Consider the following 27,147-nt stretch of genomic DNA (forward strand, 5'->3'; position numbering starts at 1 on the left):
GCATGTATGCGTGCGTATATCTGTGCGTGCGTGCGTGTGTTGTGTTCCACTGACCTATTTTGTGGGGTAGTCGGGTTTACATGTGTAGCCATGAGAGCACGATGGGTCCTCCCAGTCGCTCTGATGTTGATCTAGTAGCCTTTGCCTAATCCCAGCTCTTCCACCCCCTCCATCGTACGGGCGCACATGTGCACACACACATCCGTGCAGACAGATACGAAAAGTGCATTCAGACATGCAGTGCAGCACTCACTTCTCTCATGCATCCTTGCACACGCACATGCATTTAATCGTGTTTTTCACACATATGAATACATTCTTCCACATTGAGAAATGCGAACAGCCATCCTAACATATGTGCTCACATGTGCACACATGATGTTATAAAATCGCCTTCAATAACCACGAGGAGGCACAGGCAGCTGTCAGTCCGTGTTGCGTGAAAATCGCTAATGATAATTTGATTTGACACGTGCTGCTTTTCTGTCTTCCCACCTGTCCAAAAAATCATTTTACACGTTTGCTTTCGTGTTGTTTTTACTGTGAAACAAGAGAAGCTGTGGATCATGTTAAAATCCAGTCATAAAAAGCTACAACCAAAAGTTGATTTTAAGGCAGTTATAGAGTTGTTGTTTTTTTATTTTTATTTTAAAAAAGGCATTAAAAACGATCTTTATTTCATTTCATATTTCTACAAACGACTTTGACACCTTGGAGGTGTGAAATAGGGTATCAATGTATTAGACTGACAACTCTCACCAGTGTTAATTTCTCTCTTTCTCTTTTGTATTAAGGATAGACTTCATCTATGAAGTGAGGCTCACAGTCATTTGTGATAAGCGAGAAAAACTGAGAAGGAGTGAATCTCATTTTCAGAGAGGAACATTAAAAAAAAGACCTTTAGACCCTTTTATGTGCAATTTATTCTGAAGGGATTTATTGAATCACATATTTGGGGAGAATAGGTAGGGTGAGGGAGTATTGTGTGTACCGAGACCTTTTTCAAAAGTGCACATGAGTGTTAACATTTCAATGTTTATCTTTTTTTTCGCGTGAAATGCTGTGGGAGAACACACTCTTATTCTCTGTAAGTCGTTTTGCTTTAGACAAATTGACAGAAATAAGACATATTTGAATTGTTTTGTATTTGCCATCAGCAGTATAGTCTGGGTTAATGTGTGTCTTTTTGCCCAGTTTTTATGTCTTCTTTTAGCTCTGTCTCGGCCCACATTGGTACTTTCATTCTGACAGGGGTCGCTGGTGTCATGCCAGGACACAGTGACGGTGTCAGAAATGAAATTAAAATGTGAACAAGCGGTATAATTGGAAACTAATTCAAATGGCAGGAGCAATTTCTTCGAGAAAGTGGCCAGTGAATTAGATGAACGGCACAATGACTTGCTGCTTTGGCAGAGACTCACTTATTATTATGTTAATATTGTTACACGATCATACTGTGCGAGCCTGTTTTTTGGCCTTTATAAGATTCTTTTTATCCTCTAAACCTAAAAATGATGTTAAAATATTTAAACAAACATCACCATATGTCTCTATGGCTTTGTCTCTATCCTGCACCACCGTCTACTAACCTCTCCCTCTCATTCTAGCCTTTCTACCACACCACTGCCTCTCAAGTACCTAATTACCTGTAATGGAAACATCCCTCTCATTACCCCATGCAAATTAGCCAGCCTACTCAGCACAATTAAGTTGAAAATTCCAATTACATCATTAAAGAAAGTTGTTTGATGTGCGGATAGAAAAGGTAAAAAGTGCTTTTCATCCAGAGTACATATAATTAACCTTAAAAATAGCTTTTTTTGGCAACAAAGTAACAAAATGGTTCAAAGCAAAGCCCAATAAGCCACTACACCATATATAGACAACACATGTATGTGTGATTTACCACGATTGTGTATTAGATAGGGGAAAATGTTCCGGGGCCTGAGAGAAGGTAAAGCTAAATATCTTGTGATAGGCGCTTTAAGGCTATGTTAACAAGGCTGTAAATATTTGCCGTAGATTTGGCACTCTTTGTCTCTTCCTATCAGTGGCCAATTGAAGTGCTCACTACTCAGTGCTGCAGGCTCTTGCACATTAAAGCAGAGGTTAACAAGATTGGCTATTATCCATTTGGGGACTGAGGACTTGAAGAGCCACAGGAAAAAAAAATGCCACAGATTACATTGGAGACAAATATAGCACAAGTCATCTGCAAGAATCTTTTTTTTTCCTTTTTTTTTAAAAAAAGCACATTTCCAAAAGGTGTACTTTAAGATGTCACTTTAAGATGTTAAAAACATGTCATTCAAATACAAGTTTCAGGCCATGCATTCATGAAGAATCTTCTCATTGTATTTAAATGTTACGGTGGTATTTAAAAGATAAATGGAATATCCGAGCACAATCCAGAGCCACACAGGACGGCTGTTTCTGCCATCTTTCCTGCCTCCTAGCTGGTTGAGGAAGTGGAATTTGGTCCCCACAGGTTATTAAAGAGTGTGAGGTGTGCCAGTCTGTGCTGTGCAGACTGAGACAAACTGGCTGCTTGGCTGTGTAGGGAGGCTGGTTAATGAGATATTGACTGCCCATTGAGAGCATGGATTTTTGATTTGGCTGCATAGAAGTTAGGAAGAGGAGAGAAGCCTAATGATGAAAACTTGTTCCTGAATTCTTTTTTATTTGACCATATTTAGCACTGGTTATGATTTTAGGATTTTCCAAAATAATTCTGGTCATTCTTGAGAATTTTGCAATAATTAGCAAAGAAGAAGTCTGTAATTAATACCATAAATCATATATTGGATGATCGTAATTATCATAATGCAGCCTATGTGCTTTCTCCAAAAAAAAATTCATCACAGTATAAATTGGGGATGGGCAGATGTAGTGGTTTAAAATCGGTACTGGCTGATATTCAGCTTGTTTACTGCAGTCGGCCTGTACGCAAATAGGATAACATCAACTGATGGCAGTAGCCAATAATGATCAGGTGTGTCCTGATTGTGTTGCATTGATTTTGTCCCTGAAACTGACAACATTCATTTGCATTTAATTTTGTTAGGCACAGAAAAAAGATTATTTGGGGCTGAAAAGCCATTGAGTTAGGAATGTTTTAACAGGCTGAAAAGATTTTTGAAACGGTCATCTTTCTCACATTTGATCCATCTATGTGAATCTTTGATCCATTTTTATGAAACAAGTTGTGCTTAGATAAAGTTAATGATGAAATTCTGAAATACCTTAAATGGTTCGGTTACTTTTAAGAATGAATATTTCATTGTTTCCCTGGCAGGGAAAATAAGTGACTAAGACTGTCTGAATCGTGCATCGGTCAAGTTATTCTCTTTAACATCGATGTCAGACTAGAATTCCACAACTCAGGCATGAATAGAAATGAAAATACCAACAAACTAAATAAAAACATGAATTTATCATCAGCTTGTTAATGAATAGTAATTGTTAGTTGTTCCGATTACTGTGAGATTGTTTTGCTCACTGTGCGACTGTCTGTCTCTGCAGAAGGGAATTTTTACAGTTGCCATATCTGACTAGAGTGCACGCTGCACAGAGCTTAATCTAGCAGACAGCTCTGTCAGTCATCTCACCAGTGTGATTTTGACAGATTTGCCCATCACTGGCAAGGTTAAATGACTCTGTTGTACCCTGCTGTTTGATTGGCCATAGAGCAGCAAACGGCAGTGGCTCAGTGACTATTGAGTGTCATGAGATGATTTGTGTCCATTCTTAAACTCTTGCACACCAGGTTCACCCAGGGTTCTCAATTTGACTCCCCAGTCAGGTAAAACACCTACCTGGGCTTAGTCAAATGCCTCTTACTTGAGGGTAATTTCCTACTTTACTTTCACTGAGTATTTCAGCAGTCACTTATAGATCCTTTGAAGTGTCTCCCTGTCATGCAGCATTTAACTACCAATAGAATACTTCCTCTGTCAGCACTGGTTAGATAATCGTAAACCACAGTCCATTTTTACTTTCATTTTTTTCTCTTTCCCCCTGTCGTTTCCTCTCTTGAAGATGTTGAGAGAATATAGATGTGATATTTTTACTGATCCTGCTCCTGTGCTTTACCTCCTAATGTTGTATTGTAAAATGTATGAAATATGGACATCCCCCTCTTTCGTGCAGATCAGCTTTATTCTGTCCAGTGTATCAATAAAGTAAATTATGTCAGTAGGTAATTTGATTAGAAAACAAACTGACCCTCCTTCAGCCTCATGATTTTCCCCTTATATGTACTTTGCCACTTGTGGTTTAAAAGTTAAAAGTGTTTAAAGAGAGTGAAGGGGTGAAGTTTCATTCCCCTGTACTTTTATTGTGAGCTTGTCTCGTACCATCGGCTTTTTCTCTCTGTTGGCCCCTAGAGAGCTGTCCATTGGCTTTTTGAAGTTGCATCAAAGAGGAAATGGGGGGAGAAAAAGCATTATTGATTTTGCGTTTTGTCTGACTCAAACACTGAGGACAGAAAAACACATAAGGAGTTAGGTGTTGGCAGTGGGGCAGCCCTGTCTCCTGTGAGTGAGCCAGCGGGAGAAGTGGGGAGAAACCGAAAGAGGTAAAAGGTGAGGAGCTATGCCAGACAACACTAATGCATCTCTCCCCAGAGTCCTAGGCTCAGTCCTTTCACTTCCATCATTTCTACTCTTTCTACCTCTCTCTTCCTAATGGGAGAGTAAATAAAGCCCATTACTGTATGGCCGGAGACAAACCTCTGTCTCTCCCCACCTTGTCGGATAGCTTTTCCTCCTCCTCCATCAGGTCGGTGACTCCCGAGGTCTGACAGCACTCTACAGTTGACCTGCTTTTCCAAGAAACACCAAGCTGCTCTCTTCTCAGTTGTAATCAGATCTCTCTGCTAGGCAAGCATGCTGGCAGCAGGCAAGAAGAGGAGTATTGTTTATGTGGTTTATCACCCTCATCCTCCTTCTGCGTCAACCCAGCAGCAGTGAGACAAGAGAGGAGTAGTTTTCTCGTGTTAATGTGACCTAGGGTGTCTGAAAAGAAGCTCTCTGTGATAGCTGCTGATAAGAGCTTGTCGCTGTTATGCCTTATTCAGCACTTGCACTGGAGATATGATGTGGCACTGTACAGTCATGTTTTATGAATTTGTTGAAACAGATAATCTGGGTTGCACACGTGAAAGTTCATGGAATTTGTAGTTTGGAAAAAAAAAAAGCGTTAATAGAAGCAGAATTACAGCAAAAGTTTGCTGTAGGGTCTGGGAATGAAGAAGGGTCAGAGGTCACAGTGTACTAAGGCGCACTCCCCTCTGCTCCATGGAGAGCTTCTTTGGCATTTTGGGAGCCTTGCAGGGAAGAAAGGATGAAAAATGAGAGGCGCGTGGAATTTTGATGAGATGAGGGAACAAGCAGCGTTATAACAAAGGTCGTCACAACATGTGCTCCGCTGCTTGATTACAAAAGGGATAGAAGTGTGTAAGGCGTTTGATTACGTGTCCCAGCAGAGGCCATTAGGGGTTCTTCTAGTAGGATGCCATCGTTTACACTCATCTGATCTGGTGTCTGTGCTAATCAACAAACAAAGAGTGCGAATCCTCCTGAGCGCTAGGGGGTGCTCTTCAAGGGGGGACAGATGATATGAGAATTGGTACTCTAGAGTTTCGAAGTTGTGATGTTTCCTAACTTCACTGCCAACACCGGTGATGTGTTGCCGCCATCAGGCTGAATGTGACAGAGCATGTTTGAATTTCCAACTAAAGTAAAAAATACCTCTCAAGGTCCGCAACATGAAGTGCCCTCCATACCAACTGATGCATGGAAGAAATTTATCATCATAGATAACAAAGAAAAACAGCCTTGCTAGAACAGCCTGCTTAGGATTGATTTTTATGCACATGCATTCATTTGAAATAAAAGAAATGCTGCCTCAGTGCTAATTACAAAGATGAAAGGATGAAGAATATGCAAGGCAATGAACTTTGTTTAAAGGCATAGCACATGGCTTACTCAGGGACATGGTGTTTCAATAAAATCCAACCCCATTTATAGATTAATAAGCTGTGTTTTGAAATTGAAACTGTATTTACGCAGACAAAAACAATTAACTCTGTTTGCGTTTGTTGTTCTCACCATTTTAATTCAGAAAGTCAGAGCCAACTCCTCAGTGTCTGTCATAGACAATGAGTTGTGTGCATATATCCCTGCAGGAGCAATGGGGTTAACTGGCTGTGGAGAGATCCTTGACCCATCTGAGATGAGCTCCCCGCCCCCTTTTGCAATGTGGAATATCTGATTGCTGATTATGAGTTTATTCCCCATCGTGCTGAGCCTTTTACATGTCAGGAACCATGCCTCCCCAGCAGAACTGATTAAGGAGCTGGAGAGGATGCTGCCACCCCCAGAAAATGCTGAAAGACTCTCAGTGAGCCTGGCAGTCTGGAGTGCAGCTGGCAATCACCCACCACTGACTCTTTTGGAGGCTTTTTGGGTTATTTTGTTGTTTTCAAGTGGGTTTTTTGGCATATTGTTGTCTTTGTTCCCCTGGGCTTCTTGTTTCTGGATGAGAGCTTTCCTTGTGCTGAGCACAGGTCCTTGTCAACCTGGCTGCTCAGCTCATCCTAGTCCAGCCTTAACAACAGCAGCGTCAGCAAAGACCCACACTCAAAATCTCAGGATTTGCTTATGATCTCCCTCTTACAGAAGCTTAATTTGAGGCAAAAAAGGATCTTCATCCCTGATGTTAAAAAGCACTTTATTTACTCCTTTACAGAGCTGCCAGAATCCTATACATGGGACAAAGACATGAGATGAATTTAAATTGGACTCCTCAAAACAAATACCCTCATGTAAACTTTTAGCGTTTATGAACCGTATGGTGGATTTCTTTTCTCTGACACGAAAACAGAGTTTTCTAACAAAAAGACTGCAAGACTGCTTTATTTGCTCGCAGGGATCTGTCACATGGCTACAAATCAGCAGCTGTCGCCTTTAAGTTTTGTTTTTTTTATCAATAGTTGCAGGGGAGAGAAAGGCGGTCCTCTTCCTACTATGCTAATAGCTGTTTTAAAGCCTTTAATGTGCAACTTGGGGCAAAAGAGGATGAATCTTCCCAAACAGAGACGTTCTCAATTACTAGAAAAGCTGCACAGCCCATTGCTAATGACGTCCCACTGTCAAACACGTCATCCACAATTTTACTGGATGTTGCCTAAATGCTTAAAGGTTTTGTCTCCCACTGAAAATGTGAGCAGTATTAAACACTGCCTAGTTAAATCTAAAATATCCCCAGCATTAGAGAGAGTGATACTTATTAACTAAGAATGAAGATTGAAGCCAATTGATTTATAGTTATTGAAGTGATGCCTTCCCTGCAAATAAATGGCTATTTTCCAGGCACTCCTTTCTTGAGTTTGGGAAATGTTGAAGATATGATGCTACACTGTAGTAGTTAAGGACCATAAACCTAAGACTATATTTGAGATGGTTGAGATGGTTCCTTCCTAATTAATTAAAAATATTTTATCAGGATTTTATCTATAAAATCATGCTTTTTGGGCGTATCTTACACAGCTAAACCTCAGTAGTACATGAGATGTTGTTTTGGATAATATTTCAAAATTTAAATTGTTTTTTTTTGTATCAGCTCCATTGTGTACATATAATATCTGCCACACTGGTTAAACTACATGTAAGATTGGTAATAAAAATGAACATGATGACATCGGTGAAGCAGATTTTCCAATTGAGGCAAATCGGAACACATTTGACATACCTTCTCCTCTTGAGTTGGTAAGGAAGTTGTTTTTTGATCTTTTGACACATGATTACAGTGGGCCTTTGTGCTTTGATCTCAGCAAGGATTTTTTTTTTCAGACTCTTGATGTGGGATTATAATAATTTATACATGGGGGATTTTCTTTTTTCTTTGGCCTCAGCAAACTCGAGTAAACAAAGTATACTTGGTAGATTAACATTGTATTCTTTTACAAATTCTCATTAGCAAGCCCTAAGGTAATTAGAGGCCATGGCTAATAACTAGATCGACACTGTTCAAATAATTTATTCCTTTTTACTCATACTGAGTGTGAGAAAAAGTGTCTGATCAATTTCTCCCTTAGATGTAGCTCTTTGAAGACATGCAGTGTCTTATGAGAGTACCACCACAGTATTTATTCTCCAGTAACTGAGAGTTGCAGACCGTGCAGATGCTTTACAAATGTTGCAGGGCAGCGCTTCCTGAGTCAGTTTTAAAGCCCACATTTCTTTTGCTTTTGGCAACTGTATTGCCAGAGTTAAACCCGCACAGGTATAAACTATGAACTCTATGCTGTATATGAAAGATGTTTCTGATTATGTATCCATGCATCTAAGGCCTGAATGCATATAAATAGGTCTCTTTCTTTTACTCATATGCATTTAAGGAGGTGACAGCGAGCAAAAGGAGGACCAGTTTTGCATCAAGTTCTCGGTGCAGTTTAGTTGCAGAAAGCTCCATTTAGCTTATATGCAGTATGATTGTCAAGGAATCCCATACACAATTTACATAAACAGCCTGTTTGGTCATATTAACAACTGAAACAAAGACAATCAAGTATATTGAACCATGAATTTTTTTGGATGTTAGCTAAAATATTACAAGTGATCCAGGCTCAAGCTGTTCCATGATGTTTACAGCTTTTTCTGGATATTTTATTGAACTTCATGTGAGTTTAACAAATCTGTAATGCCATGAGGGTAGTGGGTTGCTGGGTTGATGAAAAATCCTCCCAGAGACAATGCAGCTGTTACTGGATACACATAATGTACGATACATACGATTATTCTATGCCCTTTCCAATCATCATTGAACAAGTATCTCTGCCTGCAATCTGCAGAATGGAGCAGCGTTCTATGTCAACTACTTAATCATGTGAACTGCAATTTCATTGGTTTAAAAATCAAATTTGAGTTGAATTGGATCTCACTTTCATTTGTTTGGGTGGGGTTAAACACTGAATTTTTTTTTTACATTTTTTTTTATTTGCAGTCTTTTTGTCACTTCTGCTCATGGGGTTCAACCTATTTATCTGTCTTTGTCTTCTTCCAAAGAGGAGCTGGGCCACATTGCACACCCATGTTACTACCCCGGTATATGTAGTCAAATACTATACTGGATGTTTGCAGAATTATAGACTGCTTGTTGTGTGTTCATCTAAGTGCAAATTATTACTTTTTATTACTATTATTACTGTGTACAGAACAGTATAAGTTTAAATCCAAGGTGATCTGAAACGCCAAGTGAACTATATTAGGCCACAAGTCTTCCAATTGAAATGATGATATGGGCATTTTGTTTATGCCCTTTAATATGATTCATAATGGCATTCTCCAAAATGTCACCCCTCCATGTGGCAGGAGGGAAATGCTATTCATATCAGCATTACCACATCACATCAGTGCAGACGTCATTCTCAAGTGTTTGTTTTAAGAAGTCACACAATTCTTATAAGGAGGTAGGGGGGGGCGATTGGTTTCTGCATTAAGCACAACAATTGTTTATGCTTTCAAGACCATATGAACATATGACAATAGCTTTTTCACTTTTAAGTTGTGTTCAGTTAATACCACAACAGCACTTGACTAAAACACCTTCGTCACTGACTGGTTTGATTAAGGCATTAACATCAGTTAGTTTGGGTTAAGAAAAAATGGAAAGATAATGTTTCAGACTCTATTTACAACTTAAAAGTCACCTCCGTGAACTACCATTTTTACAATTAAAATGCAGTTATTCTCACGGCCGCTAGAGGCAGCATTAAACGTATTTAGAGACCATTTTGGCCCACATGAACAAACACCCCACAATGGACATATTTGGACAGAGCAAAGTCTCTTTTTAGGACAAAAGATTTCATTGTAGTTTCTGTAAAATATATTATTCTCTTTTCACAATAAACATTAATTTTTGCGATTTCTTTATGAAGGGAAATACTATCATTAAAGTGTTTGATGATCTTCTGAGCTGTTGATAAGAAATTTGATGAATATCAGTGTGTTTGTCTGAATTAAAGATTTCTGAAGATTCCCATCAAAGGGAGAATCGGGGTGGTTTATTTCAGCAGCTCAAATTCTCTCATAGGCAATTTAAATAGTTTGTTTTGTATTGAAAACTGAATGTTATATATGCCACATATGTTATATAGCTACTGATGTATGTCACAATAGTAGCTATCTCCCTCGAGGAACCACAAGCTTCTAGTGATGAAGGATTTATTTTTAAAACTAAAGGAAAGGCTTTCTAACGATTAATTCCAGTGTGTTCTTTCATTGTGGGAGAAACAAATTGGGCTTTACGGAATTAGATGGTTTGCTGCATAAATCTCAGATCTATTCTTGAAAGACATGATTGTGGCTAATATGATTGGATGCTTTTGCATTGCCTTGGCATGAAAAAAAAGAAGCAAACCTTAGCAAGCGGATTACTTTACAGCTCTAACTACTGTAATGGTGTTTCCTTCATTGAACCAGTTGTGTTGTCCAAATACAATATGGATGTGCAGGGCTGCCTGTGTACTCTAGTGCTGGGAGACTATTTGCTGAAGGTCATTTGGGATCATAGCGTGCCATTAATAATTCCTGAAAGCATCCAACATCTCCATCTGTTCTGGTACGTCCATCGCTCCACTTCAAAGACAAAGGCAGCATCTGCAGGTTAGCATCAAACCTGCCTCCAGGCTAAGATGTTAGAGGTGGGATTCTTTGTTCAGAGCAAATGTCTCTGGTCATCAGGTCTTGCCTCTCATATATTAGCCAATTATTGTATGTTTGCTCCCACAGCTTGAATTACAGAGCAGAAAAGTACACCAAGGTTCACAGATGCACATACATATGTTGTATTGATGTTAGGATGTGTGTTTTTCAACGTTCATGGCTTTCCTGGGGACACGTGTAATATACTAATTCCACACATACACCTAAAGAGTGCTGGTTTCGCTGCAGGGATGCAATTACCACCCTCCATCACGTCTAGCCAGTCAGCTTGACAAGGTGTTACCTGAGAAATGATCAAAGCTGATTTATATGAAACATTTAATCGCATGCAATGTCTTTGTTTGTGTGTGAAACTCACAAAATAGCAGGTATTAACCCATGCGCCCGGCATTCAGTGTAGTAGAGTCTAAATAGGTCTCAATGACAGGCCCACTTCATTCGTGGGAGTCCTGCAGGGAGTAAATGGATGTTATTGCAGCGGCGCGTGCTGCCCAGGCCTGGTGGGCACAGTGGGTGAGGAGGCGAGTGTCTGGCTGAGTGAAAGATGGCAGTGTGCAAGGAGAGTGTGTGCACACAGCTGAGGCCATGACAGAAAACAGTGAGACTTCTGCTCCTGCTGCTCTATCTCTCCCTGCCAATGATAGATCTCCCCTTTGGTTTTGTTAATAACATGAGGCCGGCTCTCATGATGGACTCAGAGCAGCTATTCCACCCACTTTTCACTAAGATGGAGATAGATGTGTTTTGAGAAATAGGGATGGAAATTATAGCTTGTTTGATAATGTGATTTGAAACGCACATGCACAGCTCACAGTTATGACTGCTGCACCCCTCAGACGGGGTTTGCTGATAAAGCACCTGTGTCCGTGAGTAACTCCACCATCTTTCAGCCCTGGGCTCCTCTACTGTACTGTAGGGCTGACCAGTGAGTCTACTCAAATCAACATCAGCTCCAAACTGCTTAGCCTGGCTAATTTGAATTTCGTATCTCTGCTGACTCATAACGCTGTCAAGAGCTCTCTTCTTTATCATGTCTATGCCTCCAGTGGAGTCTCATCACAAGCAATAGAATTTAATTAACCCAATTAGAAACTGAGCCACAATTACTATGATTTTTGTCAAAGAATTACTTTTGGCCTGAAGTTGATATCTGATCGGGATCATACTGCAGACCCTCGATTGTCTTTTAAAGCAATTATTTTTGCTTTATTTATTCATGGCATTTCAGCAAGAGTTAATGGCCTTGTCGCAGAAGGCAGGAAATTATTTTGGCTGATGTCACACATGGAGTTGTCAGGTAAGAGCGAGTATGGAACCATGCTGGCTGCTACACTGGACAGCTACTCAGATCAGAGTGATAAAGAGGAACTGATTGAGTTCTGTACGTCCACAGGAAGCTGAGCGTTTGGGTTCAAGGTTATCTGGACAAATCAGACTACTGTTTCCATTCATCCCCCTCCTCAACCATCAGCCAGCCCTTCCTGGGCAAACTGGCAAATTAGCAATTCTGATGTCTGCAAGCAGGTCTAGCAAGGGAATGCCTGTGAATCCTAATGCCATGATTAAACTTTCATATCCGTCCAGGGAAAGTGCTGCATATACAAAATAAGCAATCTCTTTTTATTTTTCAGCACTTTAAGTAAGGCTGCCTAGAGGGGCAAACATAAACCCTTCAGTGGGGTTAAAGAGGCAGGGCTAAGGGGAGTGATCCTTCACTCAGATCACTCAAATCTTTGTTAGTCAGTTATCCCAGTTGATATACCTAACAAGGCCTTAGCAGTCATGGGAATTTTGGCTGTTATTCTGCTGATTATAAGTAAATTGACATAGCACACAGTCCTAAAATTATAAATGATGTAGGTAGAAATACAAAGTCTTAATATTTTTGGACATTGACAATCCAGGCCATGTCTTACCACCTGAGTGCTTTATAGAGAGAATATGAGGGATGTGGGGCCTCGGTCCAAACAGTACGTCAGGCCTGGATGTGACCATTATGTAAGATGGTCTTATCAGGCTCTGCCTCCTGCTGAGCCTAAACCCATCCTCCCTCTGCTCCCCCTTCCCAGTACTCCCAAAACATGGGCCTTCATTAGCAGGGCTAAATATCCCCGTTCTCTGCAATCTCTATCATTTCTTGCCTTGAGGCAATCCAATAATTACCTGTTCTCATTCCCCCTCCCTCTGGCCAGCAGGGAAGTGTTCTGACTTGCATTAGTTTGCATGAAATTTTATCAGAATATTGCACATTTCTCCATCCTGCAGCCTCTGACACAGGAAATATGGAGTTGCAGGAGCATTGATTGACAGGTGTCTGTCTTTCATGTTCCTCGGAGAATAGCTGCTTTGTTCTGGAGTTACAGAAAGAACTTTGATGGAAAGAGGAATGCCGTAAAGTGTATAAAGGCTTTGTTGCTTTGTTTAACCTCCGTCTGCTATTATTTTCTGCTACAGTACTCCTTGTTACCTACAGTGGAGGTGTGAAAGAACTGAGATTTTCTGAATTTAAGCTCACCCCCACTCAAAAATAATCTTTCTTTTAATAGAGTAGCAACTCTGTAACCTTGTGTGTGTGTGTGTGTGTGTGTGTGTGTGTGTATGTCTGTATGAATTTGCAGGGTTTGGGGAAAGACACAAATGAGTGCAGAACATATAATGGCTGGGAGGAGAAGACTTCTTTAGTGATTATGGTCAGGGTTATGGTCAAAAAGCCACAATTCCATCAAGCTGCACATATTCTGTCTCATATCATTCATTCCTCTAAGTAACAATGTCCAGTTGCTCTGGATCAGAGGTTGGATAAGCTTTTCTTCAAAATGCAAGTTCAGATAAACTCTGCAGCTAGAAGACATCATAGAGTATCTCTTGTATCTGATCCTTATGTGAGGCAGTGCATCCTTGTATGTCTGTTGGAACTGCATGCTTTAAAATCACAAAAATGCTTAAAATATTGCTGTCGATGGAAGGTAATGTCGTCCAGGATATTTGTCAAACTGCATCTCCTTTTTATCAGAGCAAAGCCATGAACACGACGAGACTGATTATAGCCAATTTAAAAGATGTCTTTAAATGTCATTCATGAATGCATATTGAAATTAAAAAGGAACTTGCATTAAGCAGAGGACCGTCTGATACTGAGTTGTTGATGCATGAGCTTAAGCCCATTCAGTGTCTCCCTTCGCCATGCTGTGGAAAGCAGTGATGATTTTGGACTTTGTGACGGTCACTTTAATCTCTAATGAAGGCTCGTCCCTGGCTCCGCTCAGCCCTCTGATAGCAGAGCAGTCATAAACAGGCCTGTCAGGGGGATTGCAGCACTAGCAGTGCAAATGACAAAAAAAATAAGAAATAAAAAAATAAACTCTAAGGAACCGAGCCATGCTTGCATTATGGTCTAATTCAGATAAACTGAAGTTTGGAAAAGACAGACTATCACATGAGAAAATTCCTCTACACTGTCTGACCAGCTTACTGCATGACTAAATCACAGCATACCATACCTCCAGTCTCACTTTTCCCTTTCCCTTCTTAAAATGAACATTATTAACATTTGTCCTCGCATATAACTTACCATCCTAATGTATGCTTTCAGGTGGTCAGTGTATCTTTCATGATACTCTGAGCTGAAACTAAAATACCACCAGGCTTATTAGAGCTGCAAATAAACATTCAGCTTTTAAGGTTGCGTCACAAATTGACCATAAAATTTGTGTTTCTAAATTCAGTCATGGCAAGTTATCACGTGTGCTTCTTTTAGTTTAACAACATTACCATACAAATCAAGACAATTTCATGTTAAACATCTCGTGCGAGATGTAAATGTGTGCTCAAATGATTATGTGAAACTGATTACTGGTTGGTCTGTGTTCTGACACATCCTGTGCTCATGCAGCATGTGCGACAGCTGGTTAGTAATTAGAATAATCTTCTCCCTGGTAGTGATTTAGCTTTCATGACTGCAGCTTACCTCAAATTGAAAATAAATTTATAGATAAATGCCTTTGCTGTTCCAACAAATTACACCGCTGTAACTCAATGGAGACAAGTTGTTTATTTTGGTTGTAAAAGAGCAATCAGAGTAAACAAACAAAGCGCCGTTATGAGTGCCGTCAGATTAATAATGATGCTACCCAGCGGTGATGATACAAATGATTATTTTTTCAGTACACCCTACCTCGCATCATCATGGTAATTATAGATACTATATCATTATTATATCACATAGTCATTACAGATTATCAAGATAATTGAAGCTTGCTCCCGGATTGCCAAGTTCATTGTGCTGCCATTAAACTGGGAATTACTGTGCAAGAGAGCAGCACACATCGCTATCCATAGCAGACTGTACTGAATCCATGTGGTGTGTCTACGCTCACTGTTTTTTTTTTTTTAAGGGAGAAGGAATATGCGTGTTCAAACATACATGGATACACTTGACACACCACAGTTGACTGTGCTAAGATGAAGCTATATGAGTGATACATTGTTTTTCTCCAAGCATCTGTTCTGGTGTATCTGGGCAAATCCTGTGGTGATGTGGCGGAGAATCTGTCATGGAGAAGGCATAAGCCTTTCATATGCATAGTAGAGATAAGAGGCAGCCATTTTATCAGGCGAGCTGTCGCTCCAACATGCTCGCCTGTTATGTGTCCCCGGGAGTGCCTCCAGAAACATGTCCCTTTAATGACACGGCCCAAGCTCGCCAAGAGGACGCCCAGTTTGTTCTGAGCTCTAACCTGACAATTATGCCAATTACACAAGGCAGCGGTGTTGACAAACACACAGGGAGAATTGCTGCGGTTGATTGGGAGCTGTGTACTGAAGTCCCCCGCTGTGACCTTTTCTGTAGTTTAACTAGCACGAAGGAGAGGTGCAGTGGGTTTACGAGAAAATTACCAAAGCATTGATTTCTTTTGTAATGCGATGATGTTTGTGCCAAATGAACAGGCAGAAATAAATCTAGAGTATCAAGAAGGCAAAGAAACAGAAATCATTCTTTCTGCTCGTACTCGCTGCTGTGTGGTTTGTTTCAATTCATAAAGGGTGTCAAGTGTCCTGGTAGGCCAGGACAACAAGTAGAAAGTTGTTGTAGCAGCTCATATTGCCTCTGAGGATTAGATCCCAAACACTGACCCAGCACCATTAGCTGTTACTTGTGTAACCCCTTAAGAGCGCTGCTGTTTGCACCTTAATATGAAGCTCAGCTCCCTATGAAGTGCAGGAGACGGCAGGAGACGCTGCCAACACTGAGATGTATTCATTGTACACTTGCTGCTCACCTGCTAGAGTGTGACATGTGAGTGCTTGGTTAGAATACATAGCTGCTTTTTCAGCAGATTTTTTGAGCAAGAGCAGCATTGTTCTGCATCAGCCTATTTGCAAAAAAAAATAAAAAATCTGTTTTGATAAGCATTAATCTTTCGCAGGAAAGAAAAAAGATGATCCATCTTTTATTCTGGAGCACACAAACCTATTGATCTCTCCCAAACACAGAACACTACTACATCTACTTTTCTGTCTCAAAAAAACAAGGTCCTATGTGTCTGACATGAGGTTGTCGTTTCTCATCACATCATGTGACTCCTCAATAAAAATCTGAATAAGAGTATGATATTTTTAGATGATAAATCGGGTACTGCCATATTTGTATATATAATGCCTGTTTTCTGTTTTTGATAGTTGATATGGTTAAATCAAGAACAACCTCAGCTTATGGTTGAACACTGAGCTCAGGAAGTATTTTATAACTGGTCACTTGAGCTTTGGCCTGGTCATGTAATCAGAGGGCTGAGAGCTGCTGAGGTGCAACCGTGAATGTGGTTCAAGATCTTAAGTTTCCTTAAAGTTGAAATCAGACCTGATCAATATGCCCTGACTGGCATACTTTTTGCGAGAGCTAAATGACACACGGAAGAACAAGCAGGCGACTGCCTGTTGACGATCGGTAAAAGTCAACAGACTTCATTCCCCACATGTCCCCTCCACTGTTCTTACATAACTCACAGTTAAGCTCAAGTTCGCAAACATTAGAGGTCAGCTGGTTATTGGGACAGTGGAATTATTTCCAGTAGAAAATGAGATGGCTGTGAGAGGCAAACAATTGTTCACCTCCTGCCAATTGTTATGTGTAAAATAAGCGACTAATTAGTATTTTAGTTGTTTTATAGAGAGTGTATTAAAAGTAAAGCCTGATAAACTGACATCTGTTCTGTATTGCATTTGCCACTGCCAGTATCAAGCCCTTTATGTTGAATTTGGATTTTCCCATGCCTTGAAGACTCAGTGTTTTTATATTACTTTATCTTGTTAGAAACAGATAACCAGTGCTGCTTGTTAGAAATGTCTCATGCCCCGTAACACTAAAACTGCTGTGATTTACACACGTTTGATGAGTCTAGGTAATCCATTATTGTCCGTCTAAATTAGATCAGCCAAACCACTGACAGTAACATGCCGTCCACTGTCAGCTTATTGATTAAGAACAGTTTCCAATGGGCTTATGTAACTGGACGTTTGCATTAGTTTAACAGGGTTGCAGTTCTATTGTTCGTGGCCAAAAAGCAACTCTGTAGACAGAACACAAGTAGCTGTTTCTCTAGTCAGATAGAAATGCCCAAATGAAATAAAAGCTCAGGAGATTAAGCACCACGTTTTCTTTTCAAGCCTGTGACTCATCTTCCTAAATGGAGACTGAATAATGCAAGAACAGTTGTACAGGGTAGGCAATGTATCACATTTTAACATGATGTTACTGCAGCATGCTGCCCAAAATTGAGGTAAAAAAAAAAGGCAGAACATTGTCAAACTATATACAAAAGCTGAACTTTTCTGAAATGTTTTCGTGCCGTCGTAGTTATTGACAATGCATGTTAAAACCAAATTTAGATTGCTGTTGGATGTATCCGTCTTAACTCTTTTTGAACCCCCTCCTTTGGTTTTGATGAAAGAAAAAAGTAATGTCAATCAGGTGAACTGATGGAAAAGTGCATTTTGTAATTCCGTCAAAGGGAATGGTAAATTGAAAAGAGTTTGCAACCTTTTAACACACTCGCATACACCGGTGCTGACAGTCAAGCTCCATTATCTGACAGCTTGGAGAGGTTAAAAATAACTGTGCTTGCAGCAAATTAGACGTATCATTTGGCTTCTAAGTGAGAGATGAATCTTTGTGTGGATGCTTCTGCCATGCCGTGACACAGAGGCAATACATCAGGCTGTGTTTGTCTGTCTTTCTCATAAACTCCAAATGGAATTGTAAACAGATGAAGCAATTTTACACCAAATGTATTCTCTCTCAGTTGCTCCTATGCTGCAGTGAGAAGCCCAGCTACAATAGATATATACTACCCCATGCACTCTCAAGCCAAAGTATATAAATCATAATTTAGCTGCCTGCAGGGGTATTGCCATCGCTCAAAGCCAATCCTCCAAGTCTTTTATATGTTGCTTTTTTATCCGATGATAAATCTTATGATATTGCACATATGTGCGGAAGGACTTCTAAAGATCCCACTCCCTGTTATATCTCTGCTCACAGATGAAGGCATATTTACACGTGTGTTACAGTGAGCTCGGGCATGTGCACACACTCACAGTAGAATATACAAAAACACAGGTGTGCTACTTGAATCACAGTTCTTCCTGTCACAGTCAGGTTTTCCATGGCATTGCACAAATATGCACGCCTTTTCTGTGAGGTGTCAGAGGGTGGGGTGTCAGTTCTTCATTTGAGCTGGTTAAAGAAGTGGGATCCTTGTTACAGTAAGGTAAGTAAAGAGATTTCCATGATGGGTTTACGTGACATCAAAGGTGTACAGTTTCTTGTAAATACCTACCAACAGCATTGTTAATTCAAAGCTTTTTAATCACTAGAGTAAGTGCAGGAAGGACGAGCTTTGTGTCATCTTGTGATCTTTTGTATTTCCTTTCTTACAACCCATGCCCTAAATGTCACACTGACTATCTATGATGGAATTCACCGGAAATCTTAGTTATTTTTACTGAGCGCAGAGTGGCCCCATCTCAGTCTGCTTGATGAGCTTCATCTCATCCTGCTGAACTGACAGGTATGGATGTGATACAAGGATAAATACAGCAGATTGATGGAATTAAAGCCAACTCTATTGTTCCCATGCTGTGCATCACTGATACATGAGACTCCTGTCTCTCATTAAAGAAGGTAAATGCTTCAGGCATCCTCCATGCATAAGCATCAAGGTTTGTGTGTAATGTGTGTGTGTGTGTGTGGGGGGAGAATATTTCTTGGTTATTTGCGCTCTCGATAATCTCTCCTTCCTTGCACAATGGAATGACCGTGAGTGGAAAATGCAGCCAAATCTAAACACGATTCACCCTGTTGACGTAGTCCTGGACAAGTGATTACATTAAACTTCTGGCAAAGCCACTGATCATTTAATGAACTTCCAACTTGTGTCTGTAAAAATAAGGACAGAGTCACAACAAAGTCATGCTCCGTTATTGAAGCATCTTTGTGTTGTACCCCCAGGCCAATGCCCGTTGCTTATATGATGCATATAATCTTCAAAAGAGATCAAATCTTAACGATAAACAAAAGAGAAGGAGGGAGAGCTTTCTTCATTTCACTTGTACAGCAAACACTTGGCTCTGCATCGAAATTTTCGGGATCTAGTGTTAACTCTATATTTGGATTCCACTGGAGTGGATTAAGGATTCTTTACTGCAAACCCACGGGATTCTTAGAGACATAAAAGAGGAGACTGTTTGCATCCATTGCTATACAAATAATTGCAGGTTTCAAATAGAGTGTAATTTCAAGCACAAGCTATATGAGAGTGAGTGGGCTTTGATGTACAAATCCACAGTTCATGGGGGATTAGCACCCCAAAGGTTAGCAGTTGCTAATTACAGGAGATTGGTTATTCGTATCCAACAAGGCAATGAGACAGCCTTAATAAATGTTAGGATTCATCAGGAACAAGGATGAGCAGCTGTGATAAGCGAACATGTACAGTATCTCATTCCATGTGTACTGATATCCTGTAAGAACCTTCTTTTTACAGTAAGAGAGAAGACCCACTGTCTTTTTGCTTGTCTTTATAAATGCATCAACCTTGCACGACATACAACATTTTTTTCAACATGTTTTTGTGAATGCCGATTTGTGCAATCATATGAATTAACCTCTCAGATATTCATCCTGTACCTCTTGCTGCAGCAGTTTCTTTTTTTTACTGTATTCTGCTTGCAGCATTCAGTGCTGCATTACCATAATCCTTGGTTCCTTTCCACAAACCACCACTGGCTAAATGAATCTATTATTTTTGCCTACGGCCAAAAAGATGCAACAAAATGCAATGCATTGAAGGATTCGAAAATCGTGATAAGCCACACGTTTTCACTATAATAGCCATTCTACACAAGATTTTTTTTTTTCCCCAGAAATGGAAGTATTACTACACTTGACCTGTAATAACAGGAACGTTGTAAGCTTCAATGGTGGTATCAAACCCAAAGTAAAAAGAAAAAGATAAAAAAAACGCCATTCACTTTTTTGCATACAATGTATTCAGGCTCTGGGTCTCTGGTCCTGTGATGTAGATTCCCCTGACTGACTTTCTGACCTGACTGCTGTGGCCTTCTGTTTTCATATGGCCCAAATTAAACACGTCCAAGCCAAGGCAGACACTTGCTTTGCTGCAGAAAATGCTATTTCATCTCCTAATGAATGTGCCTGAGGGGGTCCCACAGGGGGGCTCCACTTCACCCCTCATTAGGCGGCGGTTGTTCCTCTGCCTTCATGTTGAGGAACAACCTCCTGGAGAGTGGCCTCCCACTTCAGCTGGACGTCCCACGCTCTCCTGCCCCTGGACCAGTGGACTGCACCGCACTCCCTGCTTTTATTTTCACGATGTATTTTTCTCTGTCTCCTCAACTCCCCCCTCATCGCAGAGCAGCTCATCATATAGATCTAGACCTGGTCAGACAGGAATGAGAGGGTGGTAGTTGCTTCTAATGTCATTTTAATGGCCCTTTTTGGTCTGCTGTGGTTGTGATTTATGTCTGTACACACGACTCTAATGTCCTCCATAGATGTCAACTGCTTTTTTTTCCACAATAATTCAAACAGGCTATTGTTTTAAAACTCATAATGAGGAGAGGGTTGACAAATTTATCAAACTTGCTCTAAGATCTGCACTTCATTCCTGCCATCTTGCCTTCATTGTGGCCTCAGACAGACATCGATATTATGCCAGACTACACATGGTGTGTAGTGTTCTTGATTGGGAACAAGAAGCAAGACGTTAAGAGCTTAAGAGCTGTGGAGGACCCTCCTCTCTGGATTAGAAGCTCCCGTCTTGTGCAGCAGAGCATACCTTCTCATTCTTTCGAAATATTGATAGCTTCCTGTCTTTAATAAAGCAACAAAGTGCACATGATTCGTGGTTGTTTTTGAGGGAGCAGGAGCAGAAGAGGATATTGGTTGTCAGCTGTCTCCAAGAGCTTTTGCGTGGCAGCGGAACAGGCTGAAGAGCTGATTGTTTATCCGGGGCTTTTGGGATGTGTTTATGCAATCATTAATCTTGGCACTTGTTTATTTGCCTGGGATTAGATCACCACAGCATAGTTTCTGGCAGTCAGGAAAACTGGTTCACCAAAAAGGTAGTAGAGAATGTGCGCAAGGAGGGAAGCATGCTTCGCGCATGGCTGCTTAATCCTGCCATGTTAAACAAAACCAGGCCAGTGTTTGTAGGACTATGAAAACAGCTGTACAGGAGAATGTGGCTCACACGCTGTAAGCAGTCCATGAACTTTGTGTGACAGGATATACTCCATGTGCACCCATGTTGTTCTGAAATTCCTTTCGTCTGATACAGCTGGACAATGATAGTGAAGTAAAAGCAGACACGTTCGTGGATTTTGTTGATGTACTCTTGATGAATTTCTTTTTTTTTTTTTTTTTTTTCAAATAGTACTCATTATAGATTTGTTTCACTTTCAATGACAAAGCATTTCTGAAATAATAGAGGTTTAAAACTATTTAAGACGAAAGTGAGAAGAGTAGACAGTACTCACACAACAAATATAAAAATATCCGAATCAATTAACAACCATAAGTGGATACATACATTATATACAATGTTAAATATGATGTAAAAAGGTTTTGTTCGGTAAAGTGACTAAGAAGTATACTGACATTGGCAAAACACTCAAATCCACTGCCTTAGTCCCATTGTAACCCTGATACAGATCCAGCTTTTCAAACTTCCTCACAATGACTTTTTTTTTTTCGTACGGTTGTTATTTCAGTGCAGTAATTTTGCACATTTAGTTTTACTGGAATTTATAATTGGGGTTGCGCCAACTGATTGGCTGATTATCAGAATCATATTCATCTGGATTTTCTTCCCCTATTTTTTGTACAGTAAATGCTCTAAATGCATAGGGCTGTACTGCAATTCCTTGTCTGTTGGATTTTGAACAAATACTTATGTCCAGAAATTTTGGGCCCTTTGTTTAATTGCATTTACAGTAAGAAGGCCCCGTATTCTTGTGCTTTTCCTCGAAAATGTAAGATGTTTATGGTCAGTGTATTTTACAGTTGAATGTTAGATAATTAAAAAAAAAATGATGTGGTTGATAATTGTGGTTTTCTTTCTAAGAAAACAGATGTGTAAAATATAGATTTGAGCGGACATGACTGACAAATGGAGTATTTATCATTCAAAAATATTGAAGGAAAAATAGGGACTTGGTTTCAAAAGGCCTTAATACTCACATGTACTGTGTGTGGATTAGATAACAGCTTTGTCATTCTTAAATGTTCTGTCTGCACCTGGAAAAGAGGGCCAGGAAATCTTTGAAGGCCAAATAGTGGTGCTTGTGTGTGTGTGTGTGTGTGTGTGTGTGTGTGCTCGTACATGTGCATGTAAAGCAGGAGAAAACTTGGACCATGTTTACAAAAGAAAAAAGAAAAAGAAAGGAGCACAGTGAAGCAGGCACTTAGGGAAAGCTCCTCTTCTGAGGCCCCATGACACCAGTGATCTGTAGAAAGGTTGGGTGCCTCTAGTTTCAGTTCTATCAAGCTCTGGATCTTTGAGCAGCAGGATTCAGTATCCTAGCTAATGTAACAAGGCTCATTTGTCTCAATCACACATCCCTGGAAGTATCGGCCAGCCATTGATGTCATTCATCTTCCCTGTCCTTGCCTGCTCTTTTTTCAGATGAAGACCTTCAAGCAGAATGGCAACGGTAGTGCTCATCAGTGTGAAAACTGTTGAGTAACGGTAATGCTGTGTAGAGCATTCATTTGTTGTGCCTAATAGACAGGTATAAAAAGGTCTACCAAATTTAAAGATAGACAGACTCGCACTATTTTGGCATCTGGCTTTTTTAGATTCACTTTGACAGTTTCTCAGAACACTGTGAAAAGACAGCGAGAGCAGATACTTTCATCTTCTCTCTTCTTTTTTGTCCACTGCCGGAGTTGCTGTGCAGCACCTGCAGCTGACAAGTTTGGCAGTCTAGTCCCAGCAGATGTTGTTATTAGTTTTCATTTTTTTTAATCGCACAATCACAAAAACCCCACCATATTAAAAAAAAAATCTTTGTAAACTTTTCTATTAAGCCGTGGTTACGGGGTGAAATATTGCTTGAATCTGTGGTATCATTATTAGCTAAAGTGTAAGTTAACCTGACACAATACCTTCAGCATGGCACAGTAACATAGGAAAAAAATTAGCATAGTTTTTTCAGCAAAGTCGACACCGTGGATCATCCTTACTTTATTATTCGTAGAAAATTTGCATTGTGACATTTCTGTGCTACATTACTGCCCAGGGCTTGCTTCAGATCATGTCAGCCCTGATGGAAACACTGACTCGTGCCATAACTGGCTTATGCTGAGCTACCCTCTTCGATGGAGCGAATCAAGATCATGATTACTATCTGCCTCGTGCAGCCACTCTGCGATGTCTGGAAACATGTTTTCCTAAAGAGACCACAGAGGGACAATTACTGTCAGCTGAGCTATTCAGCCTGCTCTGCATGTGTGTTCTGGCTGCGTGCCTCTGACCCACTGACCCTGAGCAGCAGCTTGAGATGGGACCTCCAGCCTCCCTCTTCTGATTTTCTCCCTCACACTCTCCCCTCAATATTCACCATAAGTGAAGATGATAAGTGAAGCAACCAAATCTGCTCTTTGGAAATCTCCAAAATAAACACATGAAATGCTTAGTTACTTTGTCACACCACTGACAAAAAGAAAAAATACAGTCCATGAAGTTGTGTGCATGTATGTTTTGATTTCAGTTTGTGAAACAGTGAAAATATCCTTTTCAAAAACACACAGAATTCTGGTTGTCTTACAGAAATGCATACTAATACAGCAATTATAGGAGGAAGGAAGTTGTACAGTGTGGCAGAAGCAAATTCCCTGGTGCAATGGAACAAGGCTCTTTGTTGTTATATAAAGGTTTCAGCGTGTAATTGCAGTGGATGTTCTGAGGGATTCATTATTTATATATTCCTATGTTTTTCTAAAGAAGCCTATGAGGCTGCCATTGCTGCAGGGAGATGTGGGGCTGAGAGGTGCTTAACTATGGCACTGTACCACAGTTGAGCCTTTAACCATTGCCTACTTGCTTCAAGTGGTCAGAGTACAGGCTCAGAAGCATCACGTGATCCATAGCCAACTCTTAAAATTCAACCAGCAGCTCCTGCACCAGTCAATCAGTCGGCCCTGTGTGATTTCAGCCCCAGTGATTTTGAGTTTTGGTGCATCCCAATGCCTTGATGCACAAAAAGCACACAGAGCACATTCAACTCTGACTCTGACTCACAAGAAACCTATGTTAAAAAACATATATATAGCTCAAAATAAAATATGTGGCTGGATGACAGTTAGACAATACATGTAAATATTTGCAATATTTGCAGTTTTTTATTATTTTTTTTTTTATTTTTATGGACTTTCTCATGATTCTCCATGACTAACTCTGGGCTACTAGAATGCATAAGTAAGATTGTATTTTGCTATCAGAGTAAAGGAGTGAGGCTTTCTCCGAGGCGCACATGCTGCCCAGGCTCACACTCTGGCATACGCAGAAGGGGTGTGCCCTCCGGTCTTCATCAGCCAGGCGCAACTTCACTTGTCGCTGGAGTCACAGACAAGAAGGGGATAGGTGGGGGAAGAGGAGAGCAGTAAAGAGTGATGGGGAGAGAGATGTGAGCTCAGGTGGGAGAGACAAGGGAGGAGAGAGGAGCGCCGCACACATGCTACCCTTCACGGTGCTCGTCTGCTCAGTAAACCCAGGCTTTTGTTGTTTCCCCTAGAGTGCAACAAAGCAGACTCCCAGTCAGGAAGCTCGTCAATCTTTGCCAAAACAACACATAAATTAGTGCCCAAATTACTGTTACGCCAGTGGAGAAAGAGTCATGGAGAGAGATGTCTTGTGCTGCAGTTTGGTGGGAATACATCTTCCCCTCTCCTGCTCCGCCTCGTAGAGGGTGTCAGAATGCACTTCAGTAAAACAGTCAAGTAAATACAAGGAGAGACATGAAGAGAGAAGCACTGCTGTGTCGTACAGGCATCTGGAGTGGGGCAGAGTTGAAATATTAATAGGCCTCACACACAAACAAACACAGAGATATACGCATGAGTTCATCCAAAAAGCAGCCCAGGGCAATGGTCCAGACCTGAGCTTTAGCAAAGTCTCTGCACTGCTGTGAAGGAATAATGGGCAAAGGCTTAAAAAGCCCATTTTCTGAAACGGAAATATCTCTTCAACTGAACTGTAGCTGGTCTCAAGTGAAGGGGGATCACAGCTTCGGTCGCTAAATGATTGGAGGGGAATTAGTCCAGACTCAGCATAGAGACATCAAAATGTTTCAGTTATCTTTTTCTTTACTCTAATCCTTTTGGTCAGAGTATTTTTTTTGATGACTTCAGGATAGCCGTTCAAAGCATATAGCGTTTTGGTCTGCTTGTGTATTTCAGTGCCTGGTGCCATCAGAACAGCTCTGTGGTAAAATGCCAACATCCTCAGATTCCTATACAAATAACACATTTATACAGTTCAGGCTGAGTTCAGTGCCACGGCTGTCCTTTGCAGCTGACATTCAAATAACCTTTCTACTGCTTCATAAATGGGAATAAAACAGTATTGTGTTGTGTGACTTCGCATGACAGCAGAGCCCTGGCAGTTGAAGAGAGGCAGAATTCTGATTCAATCTCTTGTTAGGCTGTCGCCTCCCTACAGCTCCATCTGACTGCTGTGGGTATCTGTTTAGAAAAGACTGTTTATCAACCGACAGCTGATCTCCATTACCAAATGGGAAGTTGATGCAGAAAAATAAATAGATGGGTCATAATGATGGAAGAACGATGCTTATCGCGCATTTTTCAAACAGTTGTGTTGACCATATGTAAGTGCTGTCTTTGTCTAAGAAAATGTACCTTGCAGAAGAGTCCTGGGAGCAGAAATTTGCTCATTTTAAGTTTTTGTCATAAAATATTTTAGAAAATATAGGGAGAGGGAGAACATATTTACACCGTTTGTCTGATGAGAGAATCTGTTCATCATGCTGTGCCCTGTCCACCTTACATAATCTCTGACATGAGTCCACTGGATTGCGTCACTCCATCATTGACAGCTGTCAGCGCAACACGGTTGACACACACACACACACACACACACACACACTCAAACACCATTGTACACAGGAAGGCAATGTGTTTTCTCCAACTGCTCTACATGCTTTCTTTCACAATGATGAATGGTAATATGCCAATGTTCTGCGCTGCTTATCCACAACAAAGTCCTTGGTTTTAGACTCTGTTTAATGTGCGCTTCCGTTGTGAACCATACGGCCATGAGAAACTGATTTAATGGTCCAATCCAGTAATGGGTTAAGCTCTCAGCATTACGATGGTGGCCTGGGCAGGGGTCTATAATGTAAGGGATAATCCTAATCTAGCGTTATGTCAATATTCCAAGGGTTCAGTGGGAACAGCCAGAAGATTCTGACTGGAGATTTTCCATGTTTGCACAAGGCTGTATGATTTTCAGTTTTACTTTATTTTTTTTACTCTTATCTGCAGCCTACACACAACAAATTATATAAAAATAAAGTTAGATAAAAACAAAAGGTTTAAGTGGTTCTGACAAGAATGTTTATTTTATATTACAATTTTCCTTTGTCATGTGAATTATTCCTTAAGACTATTAGGAAGCTATGTTTAATTTTCAGTGTATGGAGAAAATGTGTCGCCTCATTAATGAAATAAACAAAGGCAGGTCCCCTGTAAAGTGCTAGTAGCAGATGGTTTTGGGTGTTCATTTTTGACTGTTACGTTCCTGGTCTTTGATAATGTGCTCAACTGTTCGAGCAGCGTGTTGATCTTAGAGCTGTGGAGAAGACGGTGAAGGGCACTGGG

At 40.5% G+C, this 27,147-nt stretch overlaps 1 protein-coding gene across 2 annotated transcripts in view; it reads left to right on the forward strand.

The window, feature by feature from the left end:
• roraa (RAR-related orphan receptor A, paralog a) overlaps positions 1 to 27,147 on the forward strand; it is a 181,274-nt gene that overhangs the window by 139,680 nt on the left and 14,447 nt on the right. The gene's annotated exons all lie outside the window — the stretch shown is intronic.

This window comes from Leuresthes tenuis, unplaced genomic scaffold (assembly GCF_036924035.1).
Source record: "Leuresthes tenuis unplaced genomic scaffold, fLeuTen1.0.hap1 SCAF_5, whole genome shotgun sequence".
Lineage (NCBI taxonomy): Eukaryota > Metazoa > Chordata > Actinopteri > Atheriniformes > Atherinopsidae > Leuresthes > Leuresthes tenuis.